At 34.4% G+C, this 23,625-nt stretch overlaps 3 pseudogenes; all 3 read right to left on the bottom strand.

The window, feature by feature from the left end:
* Nucleotides 1-771: 771 nt before the first annotated feature.
* LOC116124967 lies at nucleotides 772-2,826 on the bottom strand (annotated as a pseudogene).
* A 2,421-nt stretch (nucleotides 2,827-5,247) lies between these two features.
* Nucleotides 5,248-7,220, bottom strand: LOC116124966 (annotated as a pseudogene).
* Nucleotides 7,221-20,719: 13,499 nt separating this feature from the next.
* Nucleotides 20,720-23,036, bottom strand: LOC116124965 (annotated as a pseudogene).
* Between the last annotated feature and the right edge of the window lie 589 nt (nucleotides 23,037-23,625).

Below are 23,625 nucleotides of genomic sequence, written 5' to 3'. Positions count from 1 at the left end.
GTGTATAAATTGACACTTCTCTTCCCGAAGAGGGGGGTTGGGCATATGAGAGCTAACCATAGATTTGAACTCAATCTTTCTCTCTGTAATACTGTATTTCTTTATTTTTGTATGCATTACGGGCAATATCATAGAAAATAGTTAGAGATCAATAAAATAACAGTGGATGTAGGATTTGCTTTAAGCATCGAACCACTATAAAAACCTCTATTGTTAGCCTATTATTTATGTTTTCTGAACATATATATCTAGCTCCATATTCAAATCTTATGGATATCACAGTAATTTCTAAGGCCCTCTTAGCACTTTCACGTGCGAGTCGTGGTGTCCAAAATCAAGCGTCAACACATATTAAACTCCAAATGGTGAAATTAATTAATGTGGAAGAAAGAAAGAGGAAAGAGTAAGAAAAGGAGTGAGATTATTAATCAAATCAGCACTAATTCTGCTTTAACGTCAAACATAAATAAATTTTATCCTATCATTTTTTATTAACATACAATGAAAATAAAATTTCATCAACATATAATAAGGATATCAATTACAACAAAATTTCCTTTGACCTTACAATGGTACAGTGACCCTCTGTGGATCATGAATCATAAGATTTGTTTTGTAGACTGTAACAAACTACCTTCCTTAAATCCAAATTGACAACTTGGCCTCTGCAAATCTCTATTTTGTGTGCAACTGGCCTCTACAAATCTGATACTGCAACTGCATCATTTAAAGGCTCATCAAATCACATGTGGGATTTCATTTCCTGATCTGTCACAGGAATGTCCAACTTAGTCCAGTTTTACACAATGTAATCAATAAGAGAGTGGTGGCTTGGCTGGAGAGGCCACAGATTAACCCAATCCACAAGCCCTGTATCAAAATAAGCACAAAAGTAAACATATTAGAGATTGAAAGTGAATAATGAACAAATTACATTAGCATTGTCTACTTTGGCATAAAGCTTCAACTAAATCCAAGGAGTATGACATCGGTAGGCCAATGAAAAGAACGTGATAAGTTAGCCCACACAGCCAGCCGCTGCAACCCACATCCTCTTAACACCCCTGCACGGAGACCTCCTTAATTTACTTGAACATCAAAATACATCAACATAGTAAATCCTTTGATAAGCATAAACGATTTTAGACAAACCTGATAATACAGCTTGCATAATCTAATGTTATCCAGACGATGAGAAAGTATTTCATAGAGGCAAAACCCCTTTTTCAGAGCCGTTACTGAAGAAGCCGGCCCAAATATTGTGACCAAATGCGGAGCAAGAACAACTGGAAGAGCAAGGATAACAGCGGCTTGAGAGTAACAGTCATAGCATTTTTAGCTCGATTGACATTTCCTGCTCCCAACTCATTTGAGACACTTGTGCTGTCTCAAATCAAAGGTAAGTTTTCCTTTCTGAATTTCTGAAACAAAGTGTAAATCCCAGAACTCATAAGCAGTTGTAACCTTGCTGAAGCACTAAGAGCTAAGGCAATCATGAAGCCATACCTCCAGTGTTCACACCGATGAATAAGAGGAAGGAAAAAGGCAATTCTAAATAATCAGTTTAGGATAAAATATAGGGGAAGAAACGTAAAAAAGTGAAGCTTACCACATGGCAATCAATGAGTAGTTACTGGGTTTGGCATCAATCCAGCTAAGAACACTAGAATATCAAGGCCCAAAACTCTAAGCTGGAAAAGTAGAGAAGAAGTAGATATTCAAATTCCATTACATAGATATGCATGGTATAGCTAGTGTGGTTGTGATTCAAGTAGGATAAATCAAGGAGAAGATCAGTTAAAGCAAAGAAAAATTGGGCAACTTGCCATATCATTGCTGCCGAAGGCAGAGCTAGTTTTAAGTTTGCGAGGATAAAACTGAATGATTCAAATGAAATCCTTCCCATTTATGCTCAAACTTCTTTGCGCAAAGGACATAGATGGCCAACAAAAGGGTGATATCCATAATGAAATTGAAGCCGCCAATGGAGCTCCCTTGAAACGAGGGATGTCCTATAAGCTAAAGCATATACAACACCAAATGAATGCCCATTGGTAGAGCTGAGAACAAGACCAATGGCTTAACAATGGATTGTGTTTGAAGAAATCGTAAGAGGTTTTGTAAAATGCCATATGCGAATAGCCCGGGATGAGATTTTACATAGAGAGCCGCTTGTTTGCAATCGCGGGATCTTGATGAAGAAATGTAAGTATAGGTTTTGTATGGAACCAAAGATGGATAAATAATTAGAAGAAGAGTGAAATGAGACAAGATGTTTGAAGATATATTCGCAACATTTGTATAATCTAGCACCAAATCCTTGGCCACAAAGTGTTTCAAGTGCTCCACTTAATCCTGTCTACAACAGCAACAGAGACGAAAAGAAATCTATAAACTTGTATGATCAAACTAAAAAAAGAAGAAAAAACTTATTTTTAACAATGGACTATGTTTCATTTTTCACTTGAACATGTGGCTATTTAGTATAGCAAATTGATGTACAGTGAGAAATCAAGAGAACATATATGCTTACCATGAAAGCAAAGCCAGTGACAAAGGCCCAAGAGTTGGCAAGGGTGGCTCCAGCAAGCTCAAGTTTCCCAAGGTGGCCAGCAAATATGACAGAAACGAAGTAATCGCGTAGTATGAAACATTAGTAAGAATCATGGTAGGGAAAACAAAGCTTGATTCTTGGCTTCTTCCACGTCCAAAACTTTCTTCCACTAACTTCCCCTGCTGGTTTCTGTCCAAATATAGGATCTAAGCATTTCATGAAATAAAACATAGGTACAATAACATTAAACAAACTGAAATACATACCGGCATTATTTTTAGAGTCTATCATGATTTCAAAAGAGTCTGTTCTTGTAGCTGTGGAAGTTGAGGCTACTGAGAGAAACTGCAAAACAAGCAAATGTAGACTTCATAATTTAGATTATTGTTTATGAGATATTTAGAGATATGATCAAATATTTAATTCTGCTCATGTCATATTGCTTTCAACAATCTAGATTATAAGATCACATGCCAGGATTAAAATCTCATTATTTGGATTATTGAAAGCAACAGAAACGTGAGCAGAATTAAATATTCCATCATATGATCTGTATATATATAATTTCGATGCATCAATTCTTTGTAGTAATAAAGGTGAGATGAAAGAGATTGTATTACAGCATTAGGCTTGATCATACAATAGGTTAACATTGATGGTCATAGTTCGATATATAAGATTGAGCTAGTAATTATATATCATTATTTGTAGAATTATCTCATAAAATTTTACAAATTAAGCCTAATAATTATAACGGTGTATTACAAGTTTAGGAGAAAATAGTAGCCAAATTACCAAATTGTAATTATCTTTGCAACAATGGAAAGTAGAACAAAAATAAGAAAATGGCAATTCACTCGCTCATAATGTGCATGGAAGACACGACAATCTTCTTCCCCAACTTCGATCCAACAACACTCATGAACCGTTTGAACCACAATTGGTGACTAATGGTAAAAGAGTAAAAGGGGTTTCATGAGCTTTTGAGTTCGAGCCCCACAGGTGCTAGTACGAGTAGCTATTGAGGAGCTTACCTAGTCGTCAATGTCAACTTCAAGGTCGAGAGATTAATTAAGGTGCGTACAAGTTGGTTTAGACACCTCAATCACCAAATAATAATAATAATAATAATGCATTTTGGCTTAACATATATCTTATGCATGCTCGATACAAAGTGGATATATGATATATCCCACCAATAATACAGAGACAATAAAAAAAAAAAGGATTTCATGAAATACAAAGTATATTTGCATTAAACAACTAAAAGACATACCAGGATTCATATTATGGTCCATAATTTTAAAAGGTTTGCTCTTTCCCTACCAATCAATCTCCCAAAATCCAGAAAGTTCAATGGGTTAGTTTTTTCTTTTAAGTTCAAGGGTGAAGACAAAATTTTCCTCATGTGGTAAAATAAAATTTGACCATTGATAAGTCAACAACTCTGTTTTAAAAACCGGACCTGACCAGCTGTCCGACCGGGACCTGGCAGCTTCTCCGATCTGGTTCAGGTCTTATGGAGGTTTTGTAATATTTTGAAAATATAAGGGTTAATTTGTAATTTTATAGGGGTGTTTGGAGATAGTCAAAATTTTAGGTTAATTGGTAATTTTTTGGGGCATTTTAAAATAAATAAAAATTTTAGGGACTAAACTTTTTTAGGGGAATTTTTGTATATTAAATTTAAAGGATTGAATATAATTTTTTAAAAAAAAATTATCACTGACGTCATCAGTCCAACCGATTGGACGATTGACCCGTGACCTGGGTAGCAAAACGGATTACTCTCTAGTCCGGGTTTTAAAATAATGGTCAACAGATTAAACATATAAAGTTGATGCTAACCGAAATAATTTACTAATATTGGAGACACATATTGAAATACTAAAAATCACAATAATTGTCTAAACTGAAACTATAACGAACGAATGGCAGGTAACTAATGAAAATGACCATTGGAGCTAGTCTACCTACCCTAATTGAGAAGCAAGTAATAGGGCACAAGAGTTCGCAAGCTGGCCCAACAAGCTATGTTGGCCCAGACGAACAGCAAATAAATTAGAAATCAGAACTCAAAACTTGAAATGGTACAAACTAAAATGCCTCGTAAATCGTAACAAATCTTCTTGCCCTTTTTTATTATCGGGATTTGTTCCATATTGCTTCTCCTTCTTGGGATTTTCCATACAGAACCCAAAAAAATGGAAACAAATCTGATTATTAGAATTGACTGTCAGATGCCTATTAGCTAGCTTGGCTGCCTTTTGACCAACTTATTTATTTGTGATTCTGCAAGATTCAGATCATCAGATGAACCTAACCCTGGCTCATATCATCTATATAATTCTCAACTAAGTTGAGTTGAAATCAAAATTTACAACTTGGTCTAAAGATCTCTAATCCTCATCAAACAAAATTTGGGGTTTTCTAATCTGATCCGTTGACATGAATGTCCAATTTAGTCCAGTTTTGCCGAATTGTAATCAGCAAGAGGGTGATGGCTTGGCTGAAGAGCCCACAGATTAACCCAATCCAGAGTCCCTGAACATCAATAAACCATTACAGGATGAATATGAATGCAGAAGTTATGCATAAAGAACAAATTTCATTGACATTGTTTCACCTTTGCATAGAGCTTTAACTGAATGCAAGAAGTAGTGCAATCGGCATGCCAATGAAATAAAACGTCCCTAGGTTACACCACACCGCCAAGTGCTGCCACCCGCATCCTCTCGCCATCCTGCACAGGAATCTCATTAATTACTTCAACAATCGAAATACTTACATATAGTATTGAAGGTAGGATATTTGGTGACACAAACCTGATAATATGCCTTGAATTGCATCTAAAGTTATCGAGATTATGAGAAAGGGTGTCAAAGAGGTAAACCCCTTGATTATTACGGCGCTGTTGCTGAAGAAACCGGCCCAAATGTTATGACCAAAGCCCAGTGCAAGATCCATTGTAAGAGCAAGGATGACAGAGAGTTTCAGAGTCACAACCATGGCATTTTTAGCTCGATTGATATTACCTCGCCCCCACTCATTTGACACCCTCGTGCTGTCATAAATTAAATGTGAGTTTTCTCTTTTTAAATTTCTGAAACAAAATGTGGAATGAACCAGAGCACTCATATGCAGTTGTTCTAACTTCTAACCTTGCAGCAGCACTAAGACCATAGACAATATTGTAGGCTATAGCTTCTGTGTTCACACTGAAGAAGATAAAAGCCATTGAGAGACAAAACACATTGAAGGCAAGATTAAATAATCGTCTACGATAAATATGACAAAGGTAAAAAAATGTATAGAAAATTGAAGCTACCACATTGCAATCAATGAAGTAGTTACTTCTGAGTTTGGCATCAATCCAGCTAAAATCACCAGAATCTCAAAAGCCCAATACTCCAAGCTAGAAAAGTATAGAAAGTTTAGTTCTGCTATGATTCTTTATAATGAACTCTGTACATCAGTTAAGTTCTAACGTATGGCCATGAATGAGATAGAAAAAGTGGGGTTGTGAGTCTAATAAGACTTAAATTAAAGAAAAGACTAAAGACAAAGAAGATTTGGCGATACTTACCATACCATTGCTGCAGAAGGCAGAGCTAGTTGTTTGGAAGGATGGAACTGAATGATTCACGAGAAAATCCTTTCCACGTATGCTCAAACTTCTTCGCGCGAAGGACATAAATTGCCAACAACAGCAGCGATTCATACGAAACTGAAGCTGCCAGTGCAGCACCCTTGAAACCAAGGGATGTACAGTAAACAAAAGCATATGCAATCCAAAATGAATGCCCATTGGTATAGCTGAACACACTACCAATGGCAGGACAATGGATTGTGTCTGAAGAAACCTTAAAATGTTTTGTAAAAAAGCATAAGCAAATAGACCAGGAATAAGATTCTTCACATAAAGAGCTGCTTGTTTTGCAATAGCAGAATCTTGATGAAGTAAAATAAGAATAGGTTCAGTATAGAACCAAACAATGGATACCACAATTGAGAAGAAAAATGAAATTATGCAGGAAGCTTGTAGTATATTCCCAACATTCTGTATAATCCAGCACCAAATCCTTGGCCACAAAGTGTTTCAAGTGCTCCACTTAAACCCACCTACAACAAGAACAGAGAGGGAAATAAATCTACAGAGGCATGGAGAAATCAAACAGAAAAAAAAAAAAAAATCAAACAGAAGCAATTAGTCTATGGAATGAATGGATGGATGGATGGACATTTTTTCACCATCAATTTCTTCAAGTTGCAGATTAATAGTTAATTTCAAGACATGGTGGATTAAATATCTAATGTTTTATGAACAAACACTCATATATGCAGCTAAATGCAGAAACTAATAAGAGATAAGTGGTGGCTACCATTAAGCGAAGCCAGAGACAACGGCCCAAGAGTTGGCGAGGGTGGCTCCAGCAAGCTCAAGCTCGCCAAGGTGACCGGCAAACATGACAGAAACCAAAGTAATGGCGTAATATATAACATTAGTAAGATCATGGGCAGGGAAAACAACTTGATTCTTGGCTTCTTCCACGTCCAAAACTTTCTTCCACCAACTTTCCCTGCTGGTTTCTTCTCCATCTCGATGACCAGTAGCCTCTAACAGTGGTGTTCCACTTCCACCATTTACACTAGTGTTTGATAACATCCTTATCTTGAAGGGTATTCAAAGAACAAGAAACAACATAAAACCAAGTCAAAATGAATGAACTTGAAACATTTGTATGTAGAATATCGGAAACTGGCATATACCTTGATATTTTTGCAATCAACATCTAATTTTAACACAATGTCATTGAATGGATGGCATGGAAGAACGCGGAAAAAATTATATGATCTATCTATATGTCAACATCTTATTTCAGTAGTGTTTAATAAGTGGACCATAGCTTTCAGATTTTGTCGGTATAATATTTTAAATCAATCTTCATTTTAATTTTATTTTTTCCGGAAATCTGCCGGTCGCGACTCCTTTTAGGTTTTAATATTCGAGAACACAAATTTATCATGTGTTTGTGACACTGACAAACATCTTCCTTTCACTCATTAAGAATTTGACTGTTAGTTGCAGTGTTGGTATCCTTCTGATTTAGTTCTTCATTGTGAAATCAGGTCTGTACAAACGTGAGAGAAAACAGGGAATTCAAGAAGAACACGCAACTAATTTTGTTAAACTGATGAATTGATTGATTGAATTGAGAGACTAGTACTATAACTCTTTTTATATGAAAAGAGTAAAGTAACAGCTGAGCTACTTACAGCTGATATAAAAACGGTTATGTTAAAAAACGACACCGTTCAATATAAATACAGTCAAACCTTATTGGTTGTATAAATGACAGATTGATCCTTTTGACTTTTACATACTAACATTCCCCGTGGGTCATTTTCCAGATTGTTTGATCTGGATTCTGACATTCTGACATTTTGCTTAAAGTATTCCATCACTTCAATTTTGCAAAAAAACAGTTACTTCACTTCAATTCAGCAAAATTGGTAACTCGATCTTCCAATTAGAATCTTCACCACAACAACAAGAACTTCAACTTGGCCAAACTTGAAATTCAAACTCAGCACCTTTATTGCAGCCAAATAATGCAATTATCTTCACCAGTAAGCTGATGACAATCAGCATCTCAATCTTCAAGTTAGAGAAGGGCTAAAAACGTAACCAACCCCAGTCAACCAAGTACTCAATTTTCCGGTCTATACTCAGAAGGTAACTAACTCACTACAGCTCCAAAAAGCAAATTTGCACTTCTCAACAGACTTCAAATTTGCTTAACTCCAACACACCACAGAAATCAACCAAACTATCTTCACCACAGCTTCATTTTCAAAACTGCACCTCTCAAGCTTCATTGTCAAATTTGTACTTCCTACAGACGTCATATTTGCTTAACTTCAACACACCACAAAAATCAACCAATCTGCAATGCGCGGGTAGCGGGTAGAACTGAAACCTGTGGGTAGAACTAGAACCGAAACCTACCCAGAACTGATACTATACGGGTAGGTTCCGGTTCCATTTTATTGGAACCGATACTGTGCGGTTCGGGTTCCGATTTCGGTAAACTAAAATTAAAATATACAATTATAAAAAAATTAAAATGGAAAAAGTTAAATTTTTACAATAACCTAATTAAATAAATATACAATTATACTTATTACATATAAACTACACCATATAAAAAACTTTAATATATTATAATATATTAATATTAAAGTTTTTATTAATTAAGTGTATAATTGGAATTAAAACCAATTAAAAGTATTTTAATGTTATTAAAAGAATTATTTTTGAATAGAATAGTATATTTGATTGAATAATAATATAATATTTAGTTATTTACTTCAATTATCAAGTTTTAAGTATATATGTAATAAATTAGTAATTAATTAATTATATAAAATAAATTGATAAACATTAATACATTACTAGTTAAATGATTACTTAATCAATTATAACATTATATTATAGTTAAATGATTACTTAATTAATTATAATATTCCATTATAATCATTAGTACAATACTTAATTAAACGATTAAAAATTTAATTTATTATAATATTACATTAAAGATTTATAGTATGATTACTTAATTCATTATAACATTACATTATAGTATGATCACATAATTAATTATAACATTACATAATGAAATGATTACTTAACTAATTATAACATTATATTATAAATATTAGTAATTTACTACATTAGTAAAATACTTAATTAAATGATTAGAAATTTAATTAATTATAATATTACATTATAAATTTATAGTATGATTACTTAATTAATTATAACATTACGTTATAAACAAATGATTACTTAATTAATTATATCATTCTATTACAAACATTAGTATAATACTTAATTAAATGATTAAAAATTTAATTAATTATAATATTATATTAAAAATTTATAGTATGATTACTTAATTCATTGTATCATTACATTATAGTATGATCACACAATTAATTATAACATTAGATAATGAAATAATTACTTAATTAATTATGACATTATATTATAAACATTAGTAATTTACTACATTAGCACAATATCTAATTAAATGATTAGAAATTTAATTAATTATAGCATTACATTATAAATTTATAATATGATTACTTAATTAATTATAATATTCTATTATAAACATTAGTACAATACTTAATTAAATGATTAGAAATTTAATTAATTAAAACATTACATTATAACTAAATAATTACTTGATTAATAATAACGTTACATTATATTATAATCACTTAATTAATTATAACATTACATAGTTAAATTATTACTTAATTAATTATAAATTTATAACATTATATTACAAACATTAGTAATTTACTACATTAGTACATTACTTAATTAAATGATTAAAAATTTAATTAATTATAACATTACATTATAGATTTATAATATGATTACTTAATTAATTATAATATTTCATTATAAACATTAGTACAATACTTAATTAAATGATTAGAAATTTAATTAATTATAATATTAAATTATAGATTTATAGTATGATTGTTTAATTAATTGTTTGTAATTTGGTTTTGATTAAGGAATTTTATGTGAATTGTGATGAATCGATTGAATTCAAGTGTTGCCTAAGATTAGAGGATTTATGAGTCACATTGGACACAAATGAATGAGTAATCAAAATTTTTTAGGGGTGTATTTGTAAACGTTTAAGGTATTTTTATCATTTTTTAAACTAATAGGGGGGTAATTGATTTTTTACAGGGTACCCGGGAAAGGAATCGGAACATGCATTTTAGGTTCCGGTTCCTTGAATTTAAGAACCTGCACTGTGCGATTTCGGTTCCTTTTTTTGGGAACCTGCACTGTGCAGTTCCGATTCCGGTTCCCTTGAAAAATGTAGGGTACTCAGAACCGCTCACCCTTAATCAAAACTGAAATCAACAGTCTTCTTCTTCAATTAATAACACTCAGTGGACTTCATCTTCAAATCAAAATTTGCACTTTTCAATAGACTTCAACTTTGCATTTCAACTTCACTGCAACAGATTTTAATAACAACAACAGCACTCCAATTTAAATCAAAAACTTCTATTTCATTTCCTCTTTACTGATAACACTTAACTTGCTTCTTAACTCATTAAATTGAGCCACTGCTTTGGTCAGAAGATCAGCAGTTTGGAGTTTGGGAGGCACATATTGAATAATCAGCCTTTTTGCTACTACTTACTCCCTTATATAATGGGCATCAATCTCTATATGTTTTGATCCTAGCATGAAATACTAGATTGGATGCCAGAGCTCTTGCATTGACATTATCACACCGAATTATAGGAGTAATATGAAATTGTAAGCCCAATTCTGTAAACATAATCTGAAGCCAAGCAACTTCTGTCGCTATATGAGCTAAAGCTCTATACTCCGCTTTTGTAGAAGAGAGTGCTACAACCTTCTGCTTTCTTGAACTCTATTGAATTAAATTGGGTCCCATGTAAACACAATATCCACTAGCTTATCTCCTGTCTTCCATGTTACTTCCCCAATCAGCATCAGCATAACACTCCACATTTAAGGTGCTTGTCGGCTTGAAATACAGACCATAATCTAGTATACCCTTGATATATCTGAGTATTCTTTTGTAGGCCTACCATTGGAGTTCTGTAGGGGCTTGTAGGAATTGACTTAGCTTGTTCACAGGGAAGCTAATGTCAGGTCTGGTGAGAGTTAAGTACTGCAGAGCTCCTATTATACTTCTGTAAAGACTTGGATCAGCAAAAAGAACTCTATCTGTTAAGCATAGTTTAGTGCCAACAACCATAGGAGTGGAGCAAGCATGACACTCCAGCATCTTAGTTTTGGTGAGAAGATCAAAAGTATATTTACTCTACTTCAAATGAATACCAGTAATAGTTCTGGCAGCTTCCAGTCCCAAAAAATAGTGTAAGGAACCAAGAGTTTTAAGAGCGAACTCATCATTCAAGTCTTGCACAAGCTGAGCAATATAAGAGTTATCTAAACCTATTATGAGTATGCCATCTGCATATACAAGAACATACGTTAGATAGGAATCTTGTTTTAGAACATACAAACTGGAATCAGAAATTGAATTATGAAAACCTTTGTTATGAATGGCTACCTTTAACTTATCAAAGTAGGCTCTAGGGGCTTGTTTAAGACAATATAATGCTTTATTCAGTTTACAAACATAAGAAGGTTTAGTGCAATCTTCAGAACCAATAGGCTACTTCACATGCACTTTTTCATTTAAGGTGCCATTCAAAAAGACATTATTCACATCAATTTGTTAAATGTCCCACCCATTAGTAACTACTAAGGTATGGATGATCTTGATTGTGGAGGGTTTAACTATTGGACTAAAGGTTTCAAAATAGTCCAATCCTAGTGTTTGCTGGAAACCCTTAGCTACAAGCCTAACCTTATATTTTTGTAAGGAGCTATCAGCATTAAACTTAATTCTAAATACCCATTTATTCCCTATAATGTTCTTATTAGGAAGGGGAGGAACATGTATCCAAATTTTATTGTTCATGAAGGCATCAAATTTACTTTGCATTGCCCATCTCCATTCAAGACTATTAAGAGCATTAAAAGCTATAGTTGGTTTAGGAAACACATTACAAATCTCTGTACTAAGAAAAGTAGTACAATTGTCCTGGTTTTGATCAACTGATAGTTGAGCAGTAGCTGTTTTAGATCTGGTTAGCATGGGATAGGTGTTTTCAATAGTAGTTACTCCAAGATGTAAGTCAGAGGGGAACTTTGATGATGTGAGATCAATTTCAAGTGAGCAATTTGGTAGGTGATGTAAAGGTGAAATAACAAGGAGAGTGGAGCTGAGGACTCCAAATGAGCAAGATTTGATAAGGTGATAGAGTTTGATGATGAACTGGATTGTGTGTGAGTTTCAGAAGAATTAGTCAATGAGATAGGTGAGCTATGATGTGGACAACATGGAACTGGAGAATCAGCACTAGTTGTTGTGGTGTTGTCAAACTTTCTTTGAGAACTAGTTACTACAGTGGGATCTTTAGTGACTGATTTTTGGCACAAATGTTGATGAATAGCAGTATATGGAAGGGAAGGAGATGAATCAAATTGTGTTTCAGGTAAAGAAGTTTGGACAACAGATTTAGAGACAAAATCATTAAGAGAAAAAGGGAATCTGACTCATTAAATTTGAACTTGGTGTAACAAACATTTTGCCGTCATATCTCAAACATTTATAACCCTTGTGAACTAAACTATAACCTACAAATACACATTTAACAAAGTGGAAACTAAACTTATGTTGATTGAACACTCTAAGGAAAAGAAAACATGAGCATCTAAACACTTTTAAACTGTCATAAACAGGTGATACTTTGAATAGTTTCTGATAAGATGAAATGTTTTCAAGAACAGGTGTAGGCATTCTATTTATCAAATATACTGCAGTTTCAAAAGACAATTACCAAAAATGAAGAGGCATTGATGCATGTGCAAGTAGAGTGAGTCTTGTTTCAACTATATGCCTATGTTTTCTTTCACTTCTTCCATTTTGTTGGTAAATATAAGAACATGAATGTCTAAATTGAATACCTAAATCAGTAAGATAAGCATGAAGAGCTACAAATTCACACTCTTGATCAAATTGTAGACATTTCAGTTTGGTTCCAAATTATCTTTCAACAAGATGATGAAACTTAATGAAGATGGACCCAACTTCAGCTTTAGTTTTGAGTAGAAACAACCAAGTATATCTACTATAATCATCCAGAAATTGAACATAATATCTAAAACCTCCAGAGGATGGTAATGGAGCAGGACCCTATACATCACTATGAACTAATTCTAAGGGAGCAGTAGCTTGTGACTATGGAAGAAAACTAGTATTATGCAATTTACCTAGTTGACAAGCATCACAAAATGAAGAAGAGGAATCTATATTTGACCTGGAAAGAAGGGACTGATGATGTTTGGGTAGTGCAAAAAGAATTTTATGCATAATAGTGGAATGAGGATGCCTTAGTCTCCTATGCCAAGTTATGTAATGATTAGTAGTTGTATTGACAATAAAACAAGAAGTAAGAGAACTAGAAGTATTATTGCATATCAATTTGTCTTTTTCTACAATAGAAATCATTTCAGTAGATATATCAAGCACACCAACTTTATTATCAGGCAAAGCATTGCATTGTACAAAAAGAAACTTATTTTCAACAGCAGATTGTAAAGGAACAGTTTCTGAATTTGAATTACAATGCACACTGGAAACATTTAAACTAGAATCATAGTGTTTATCAATAATGTTCTGATTTCTAGAGCTACTTTGATAGGATGACATTGAGTCATTGTTAATGACATTATTACAATTGAAACTTTGGACACCAAAAGGTTGAAATACAGATGGAGAGGAACAAACAGATTTTGTGTGAGGGATTTTCAGTTGATATAGACCTTCTTTAAGATCCCCTTGCAGTAACATTGCTCTGGTTAGGTGGTCCTTAACAACACAATAGTCAGCATTAAACTCTACAATTACATTATTATCTTTAGTGAATTTTGAAATGCTAAGTAGATTTTAGGTGATTTTAGGTACACACAAAATGTTTTTGAGATGCAAGCATTTGGAATGCAAACTAGGGAGGAGAGTGTTACTAGTGTGAGATATGTCAAGATACTCACCATATTTCCCACTTGAAGTTGATTCCCACCACTATAGTCCTTGCTAACTTGCAGATGACTTAAGTCTGAAGCTACATGATCAGTAGCTCTAGAATTCATGTGCCATACAGGATCAGTTGGAGTGAATTGGTAAGCAAAAGCAGCTTGTGAGTGCTGTACATTTTGGCCATAATGTCCAGAATGTGTTGTTGCAAGAAGTGCTTGATTATGTCTAGTTGATTGCTGACTAGGCATACCAAAAGCAGAGGTAGGAGTAGTGACATGTTGTGGTACAGTGCCTGATTCTTGAGTAGCACTAGTGGAACCAGAAACTCCATGATGTGAACTATATTAAGATAGACCAATTTGAGGTGGCTATTTAGGATTAGAACTAGAAGGATATTGATACTGGGGAGAGGTTGTGTTATGAAACTACTGTGAGTTAGATCTAGTAAACAATGAAGCTCCAGAAAAATGTGAAGAGTCATACTATAGAGCTCCATTGTATGAAAAATTGAATATGTGATAACATTGGACACTTGAATGACTATCGTTATTACACACTTGAAAAATCAGTCTATTTTTGTTGTTGTTTCGACCTCTGCCCCTTCCATATGGCATGAATCCAAGGGGTCTAGAATGGAACACATGATCACCAGTAGGTGAATAAGTTTGCTGATTTGAACTAGTTGTAATTGTTAGATGGCACAGTGTAAGGCTGTTGAAAATAAGGATTTCCAAGAGAAGTTAGAGAAGGGACAATGTTATGAAATGTTGATGAGGGCCTATCAACATTTTGACCTTATTGAGGACTGGAATTAATTGTCTCCAGGATTTCTAGCATTTTTTGTGGTTGCTATGTGAGCAGAGCTATCATACAGGTCAACAAAGTTGAATTTTTTGAACCTAATCTCATATTTATGCCAATGACATGCAAAAAGTTGAGAAAATTACTAAGATCTTGAGAGAAGTGTTATAACAACTTGTGGATAATTATGAGCATCTTTCATCACATTTAGTTGATAGTCAAGCTTCTAGTTCTTTTCAACCAATGGGTACTGATCAGTCTAGAGCTGTAGGTTTTGGTTGTGATGATAATGATGAATATAACCCCGCCATAGATGCATATTTGGAGGACATGCATGCACGTGTACATGTTGTGAACAAATCAGAGTTAGAAACTTACATTGAGGAGACATGTCTACCATTGAAGTCTAAGTTGAATGTATTGGATTAGTGGAAAACAAATACAGCAAGGTATAAGGTTCTCTCGCATATGGCAAAAGATGGCTTTGCAATTCTAGTGTCTACAGTTGCTTCGGAGTCAACTTTCAATACATCGAGTTGTGTACTTGATCAATTTAGGAGTTCTTTAAGTACACTTGTTGTGGAAGCATTAATTTGTGCACAAGATTGGTTAGACTATGCATATTTACTTATAGCAACTACTTTTGAGGATGACTTGGAGGATGTAGAAGCTTATGGTTCAGGTAACATCATAATATCAATATATTCTTATTTATTTAATTGGATTATTTATGGAAAAATATGTTTAAATTGTGGAATTTGAATTAATTCTTTCATAAATACCTTTTACAGGATCACGGGTGTATTTTGAATATTTTCAAGTTCAAACCGATATTTGAAGGAAAAATAATGATGTCGATGGAATTCATGACGCGTAGGAACAAACGGGGCAAGAATCGGAGTTGAAACGAGAAAGTTGTGACGCATCGAAAATACAACGTAAAATCTGGAAATCCTTCAATATGAGCATGCTTCGATATTTCAATTATAACTTGAGCTGTAGAAATCATAATTTGATGATTCTTGTGGCGTTGGAAAGCTTATTCAGAGAGCTACAAAGTTCATGTTGATGACTTTACCAAATTCTGAAATTCACAGACTCATTGGATAGAAAGAACAATCATCATAGAGACTGTTCATATCACCACAGCGATGGGTCACGGGCCTATTTGGGTTATTGCATTCTCCTAGTCTAAATCTGAATGGGTTAAGCATTAATTCTTTCCTAAGTAATCTCCAAACCCTAGCACTATAAATAAGGGTCTTTAAGTAGTTTTAAAGGAGATGAGAGGGGGAGAAAGGATGGCCACTATTTTGGAGATCGGAATTCTTACAGTTCTCGTTCGCCAATTAGAAAAGTTTTTATATTTTTCTTTCTTGAACTCATGTTATTGGATACAATCGTTGTTTTTATTACTACAATTATGAACTAAATCCCTTTTCTAGGGCTAAAGATGTAGCCCAATTTATGAATATGTGTTGATTTTATTGTTGTTAATTCTTATTGAGCATTAATTCTAAGTTTTATTATTGTGTGTAATGCTTTCAATTCTTAAGGATCCGAGAGTTGAATGATATCATGGGTTAGGTTGAGATCGAGAGATGAAACCTAATTTGTCTAAGGTAATAAAACCATAGATTAAGCGAAAGTTAGAGATAGATTACCGCGATCTATGAGGCTCTGGTAAATTCTATAGAATGTAATGATCTCTTAACTCCTAAATCCAACTTAGAGATATTTTGGGTTGTTGCTTAAGGGTTAATTCGCTAATTGTTTGAGAGAAAGTTAGTGGAATATTAGGGAATTTGGCCTTTAGAATAAGTTTAATTAGGTTAGCAATAATTATCAATGCATAGGATTAAATTGGTCTGAAATCTGTGCCCTAGGTTTAGTCATATTGATTTGTTTACCATAGTATTAATAAAATTCTGCCTTTGCTTAATTTTTAGTTTGTTATCTTTTTCATTAAATTCATTCTTAAAATGATGTTTCATTAAATAGCAATAAAATAGACTAGTTTGGTATTTGGTAGATAATTCTCTTGGGATTCGACACTCGTTTATCCGAGCTTTATTACTTGCGCGATTTCGTACATTTGCGAATAGCTTGTAAGAATTCTTATTGAAGAATGAAATGTTGTTTGTTATTTTTATTGCAGACTATATTTGTATTTTTGTAAACAGATGTCATGTGAAAACTCTTAATTTAATTTAATTAATGACCATCACATTCTTGTGGGATCAACTTTTAGGTGGGAGTGTATTGGGTTTATACTTTTTCTTATAATAATCTCAAATCTTAGCTGTCATCCTATTGGAATTTTGTAGATTAGGTGAGAGGGAGCAAATGAGATTTGCATTTGTAAGATTGAGAAGCCGGTGATAATTTTTGAGTCAAGGTCATTGCAAAACAAATAATGAACATATCAATTTGTGATCTGGCAATTGAGACTATTAACTTGTTTTTCTTTACAGAAGTGTAAAAATCATTGCCAATAATTGTAAAAATTATGCCATTATGATATTAAAGAGAAAGAGATAAAATTTAATATGTATGATTGATGTGTCTTAAATAAGGGGAACGACTTACACCTATCCAGAGTTTGTTGCAAAGACAAATTGGTACCCACAAAGTTTTGAAACGACAAATACCCACTTTATATCAAAGTCTATTAGTAAAATCCATTAATTGATATGGCATTATTGATGTCCTTTCATCTCTAAAGGATAATTTTGACTTTTTATAATTTATAAAATCCCAATTTTTTTTTCTATTTCTTTATTATCTTTTACTCCACTTTCTCTTTCTTCCCATCTCATCACTTCATCTTCTCCACTTCTTCTCTTTCTCTTATTTTTCTTTCTTTTCTTCTCCCTCCTCCTCCTCCCATCTTCTTCATCTTCTTCATTTTCTCATCTGACCAAATTACACCCAACCGGTGTGATTCCGACCAAATCCCACCCAGCTAGGTTCGATACACCGTAATCGTATCAAATTAGGGGTGATTCTACCTAGCGGTGTTTAAAAGAACTGATTGGAACCGGAACTGGCAAGTACCCGGGGTTTGGTTCCGGTTCCTACCCGAAACCGGCCGTCAACGAGTAGGTTTTGGTATAAAATTTTTGGAACTGTTACTGTGTGATTACGGTTCTTATAGTTAGGAACCGAAATCGGAATCGAGAACCGAGCTAATATAAAATAAAATTAAAGAGTAGGGGGTTAATAAAAACTTTTGTAGAAAAAGTATATTATATTTATATTTCATAACATTTAAAGTAAGTTGGTTTAACTTTTGAAAATCTATCTTTACAAAGTAATGGAGTTCGTAATTTTGAATTTATAATTTGTAATTTTATGTTTGTTAACAAGTTCTAGGGGGGTATTTGTAAGTTTTTAAGGTTTTTTTTTGCCATTTTAAAAACTTTTGGGGGGTCATTGTTATTTTATAGGGTACCCAGAATCAGAACCGAAATCATTGTTACAAGTTCCGGTTCTGGGTACCTAGGAACTGGAACCATCAGTTCCGGTTCTGGTTCGAAATTTCAAGGAACCGTCGGTTCTGATTCTGATTCTTTCAAAAATGCAGGGTACCCGGAACCAAACACCCTTAATTCTACCTGGGTCAAGTGCGATTCTGGCTAAATCGTACCTCCACCGAACCCGCCACCATTTCCTCCTCCACATTTGCCTCGAGCTCCTCCTCTGCCACCATTTCCTCTCTCCTTCTCCCTTCTATTGTTTAAATGTGAAGTAAATCCTTAAATAAACCAAATTAATGTGCTTGTCTATTGTGGAAGCTCTTCATGGGAATGCCTATGTTTTGCTTTTGGTTTGTTCGGTTAGGCAGAATGGTGAAGGAAATGGCTGATTCTTTTGCTTGCAATTCGTGTTGCATTTTTGGAGCAGAACCACTGCATATTAATGATGATTGCAAGTGGCTAAAGGGGGATAACTAGTTGGTGGAGTTTTACTGGGTGCTTGTTGCAGTTCAACGCATTAGGTCCTCTTGGGCATGTTGCCTTTCTCTTTGTTTCTGTTTGTGTATGTCTAAGGTTTCTTTCTTGATTTGGCTTTGATTGTAAAGGACTTTTCCTTTTTGCTTCTGTTTTGTTGTTGCCTTGGCCTGCCCCAAGGTGTTTTGCTTGGAGGGGAGTCCCCTCCTTTAGGCTGTTTTTTTTTTTTCATATAAATTCTTTTCTATAAAATTACTAGATTACTCAAAAAAAAAAAAAAAAAAAAAAATTCTAAATTTGTATTTTAATTTGAGTTGAGAATTTGAGTTAAGGAATGATTTGAGAATTTTTAAGTTGGGAGGTGATTATGTCGTACTTAATTATTTTTCTCTTTTGACTTTATATATGTGGGCACCAGATATCTATGAGGGTTCACCCACCCTAGTCTCACATTCCTTTCTATTACGCCTGAAATCTCGATTTCTGCATATTTCTCGTGTTTCTATTTATGGTTCCTATGGAGCTACATTGCAAAAATCTTCATTTTCTGCAGCATTACTTCTATGATCTAAGGAGCACTAGCTGCCATAGCGCAAACGAAAGTAAAAAGACCTGTACCTCATAGTTCAATTGGAAATGTAGGTTATATTCATACTGGTTTCTCATGTAGACCATTTTTTCCAGGCCACCGTGGTTCTAGCCATGGTAAGGTTTTGGCGGAGGTGTGGACATAGTGTTAGATTTTCTAGCTATATAAAAATTATCATCCTGTCATTTTTCAAATGGTTTTTAATAACAAACTCTGACAGAATGTGGGTATTTGTCATTCAAAACTTTTTGGATACCAATTTGTCTTTATAGCAAACTCTAGTAGGTGTGAGTCGTTCTCCTGCCTTAAATATGAAAAAGCTATGAATGATTTTTTTGAGTACATATGGATTGAATGTACTATTTATTAGTATAGGAAAACCTGAAGCCCTTTAATATTGAACATAATATTTGAGATATCGTATGTCAAATTCTGTAGACGATAAAATATATGATTACGAAGAGGGTCTGATCCCGTGGGTTGAGGCCACTACAATCCGCTACACCTGCCACACAGAAACATGCGTGAAGTGAACAGGAAACACCTGGGTGGTGTTTGTCGTAGGCACTCCGACGCTCAAAGTCAGTAAGACTAAATAAGGCTAATTTAGTGAGGGCAAGAGAAAGATGAGTTTACCAAAAGTTTAGTCGGAGACTAGAACTACGACATTGATGTATACCTCTCAAGGGTGAGAACTAGGGGGTTGAAGGTGTAATGTCGAATGAATTATGAGAAGACATGCCTTGTTTATATAAGTCATAGGATCTCCAAATCCTAGTAGGACTATAGTCCATAGTGGTTGAGGTTTAGTGAATAGGAAAATCCTTGATTCACCTGCTTTTGAAAGAGTTAGAATCATATTCAATTTAAGATTCAAGATCTTAAATGAATTAGGATTGTTGATGGATTTTCTAGGAGAATCAGGTAGTAATAAAACAGGAAGAGAACTTTAGGGTTTAAGTAACTGTGGTTCTTGAGAGTGATCTTGGGTCGATGGGCTTGGGCCCAAATAAACTGGTGATGAGGCCTAGGCGAATTCGGACCTTAGTATTGGGTTTAATTTGTGAACAACTTGATTGGCGTAATAGGCTAGCCCATTATGCGAGTTCTATCGGGGCTTACTCGAATGGGGCATGGCTTTAAGCACGTGAAAGGTGTTTTGTATTTGGACCTGCTAAGGCCCAAGGTCCAATTTAGTCCAGTTTTGCCGAATTGTAATCAACAATAGGGTGATGGCTTGGCTGAAGAGCCCAGATTAACCCAATCCACAGTCCCTGAAGCATCAAAATAAACCATTACAAGGATAAATATGAATGCAGAAGTTATGCATAATGAATCAATTTCATTAACATTGTTTCACCTTTGCATAGAGCTTTAACTTGAATGCAAGAAGTAGTGCAATCGGCATGCCAATGAAAAAAACGTCCCTAAGTTACCCCACACTGCCAATGTGCTGCACCCGCATCCTCTCGCCACTCCTGCACAGGAATCTTGTCAATTTACTTCAACAATCGAAATACTTACATATACGTATTGAAGGTAGCAAATTTGATGACACAACCTGATAAATGCCTTGCATTGCATCTAAACTCATCGAGATTATGAGAAAGGGTGTCAAAGAGGTAAACCCCTTGATTATTACGGAGCTGTTGCTGAAGAAACCGGCCCATATGTTATGACCAAAGCCCAGTGCAAGATCCATTATAAAGCAAGGTGACAGAGAGTTTCAGAGTCACAACCATGGCATTTTTAGCTCGATTGATATGACCCGCGCCCCAACTCATTTGACCCCTCGTGCTGTCATAAATTAAATGTGAGTTTTCTCTTTTTAAATTTCTGAAACAAATGTGAATGAACCCAGAGAATTCATATGCAGTGGTTCTAACTTCTAACCTTGCAGCAGCACTAAGACCATAGACAATATTGTAGGCTATAGCTTCTGTGTTCACACTGAAGAAGATAAAGCCATTGAGAGACAAACACATTGAAGGCAAGATTAAATAATCAGTCTACGATAAAATATGACAAAGGAAAAAAAAAACGTATAGAAAATTGAAGCCCACATTGCAATCAATGAAGTAGTTACTTCTGAGTTTGCATCAATCCAGCTAAAATCACCAGAATCCAAAAGCCCAATACTCCAAGCTAAAAAGTATAGAATTTAGTTCTGCTATGATTCTTTATAATGAACTCTGTACATCAGTTAAGTTCTCTAACTTTATGGCCATGATATGAGATAGAAAAAGTGGGTTTGTGAGTCTAATAAACTTAAATTAAAGAAAAGACTAAAGACTAAAGAAGATTTGGCAATACTTACCATACCATTGCTGCAGAAGGCAGAGCTATTTTTAAGTTTGGAAGGATGGAACTGAATGATTCACGAGAAAATCCTTTCCACGTATGCTCAAACTTCTTCGCGCGAAGGACATAAATTGCCAACAACAGCAGCGATATCCATAACGAAACTGAAGCTGCCAGTGCAGCACCCTTGAAGCCAAGGGATGTACATAAACAAAAGCATATGCAATCCCAAAATGAATGCCCATTGGTATAGCTGAACACACTACCAATGGCAGGACAATGGATTGTGTCTGAAGAAACCTTAAAATGTTTTGTAAAAAAGCATAAGCAAATAGACCAGGAATAAGATACTTCACAAAAAGAGCTGCTTGTTTTGCAATAGCAGAATCTTGATGAAGCAAAATAAGAATAGATTCAGTATAGAACCAAACAATGGATACCACATGAGAAGAAAAATGAAATTATGCAGGAAGCTTGTAGATATATTCCCAACATTCTGTATAATCCCAACCAAATCCTTGGCCCAAAGTGTTTTCAAGTGCTCCACTTAACCCCACCTACAACAAGAACAGAGAGGAAATAAATCTAACGAGGCATGGGATGAATCAAACAGAAAAAAAAAAAATCAAACAGAAGCAATTAGTCTATGATTATATGATTGGAATGGACATTTTTTCACTATCATTTCTTCAAGTTGCAGATTAATACTTAATTTCAAGACATGGTGGATTAAATATCTACATGTTTTATGAACAACACTCATATATGCAGCAAATGCAGAAACTAATAGAGATAAGTGGTGGCTACCATTAAAGCGAAGCCAGAGACAACGGCCCAAGAGTTGGCGAGGGGCTCCAGCAAGCTCAAGCTCGCCAAGGTGACCGGCAAACATGACGAAACCAAAGTATGGCGTAGTATATAACATTAGTGAATCATGGCAGGGAAAACAAAACTTGATTCTTGGCTTCTTCCACGTCCAAAAGTTTCTTCCACCAACTTTCCCTGCTGGTTTCTTCTCCATCTCGATGACCAGTAGCCTCTAACACGTGTTTCCACTTCCACCATTTACACACTTGTGTTTGATAACCCTTATCTTGAAGGTATTCAAAGAACAAGAAACAATATAAAACCAAGTCAAAATGAAGGACATGAAACATTTATATACTTATATGTAGAATAATCGGAAACTGGCATATACCTTGATATTATTGCAATCAACATCTAATTTTAACACAATGTAATTAAATGGATGTGCACGAAAAAAAGGCGGAAAAATTATATATATTATATATATATAATATTATAGATGGTGTGTGTGTGTGTGTGTGATGTTAGTACAGTGTTGAATAAGAGGAGTTTGTGTGGATGTTAGTACAGTGTTGAATAAGTGGCACTTTGGGATTTGTTCCGGAATAATATTTCTAATCATCTTCATTTTATTTTTATTTTTTTCGAATCTGCCAGCTTTTGACGCCTTTCAGGTTTAATTTTCGCAAAAATTTATCACGTTTTGATATGGTTGTGTTTGTGACGCTGACAGACCCTTCCTTTCACTCATTTAGAATTTGACTGTTAGTTGCAGTGTCGGGTAGCCAGATTGCCTTCTGATTTAGGCACCGCATTGGTAGAATCAGGTACTTATCAACTCGTCTCTAACTACATCAGAAATTGTTTGAATTTTAAACAACTTTTAATATCAAGTTCAACGTAATGGACCAGAAGTTTGAATATCCATATAACATTATT

The sequence above is a fragment of the Pistacia vera genome, unplaced genomic scaffold (assembly GCF_008641045.1).
Source record: "Pistacia vera cultivar Batoury unplaced genomic scaffold, PisVer_v2 Contig158, whole genome shotgun sequence".
NCBI classification, from domain to species: domain Eukaryota; kingdom Viridiplantae; phylum Streptophyta; class Magnoliopsida; order Sapindales; family Anacardiaceae; genus Pistacia; species Pistacia vera.
This window is presented reverse-complemented; position numbering and strand designations above follow the sequence as displayed.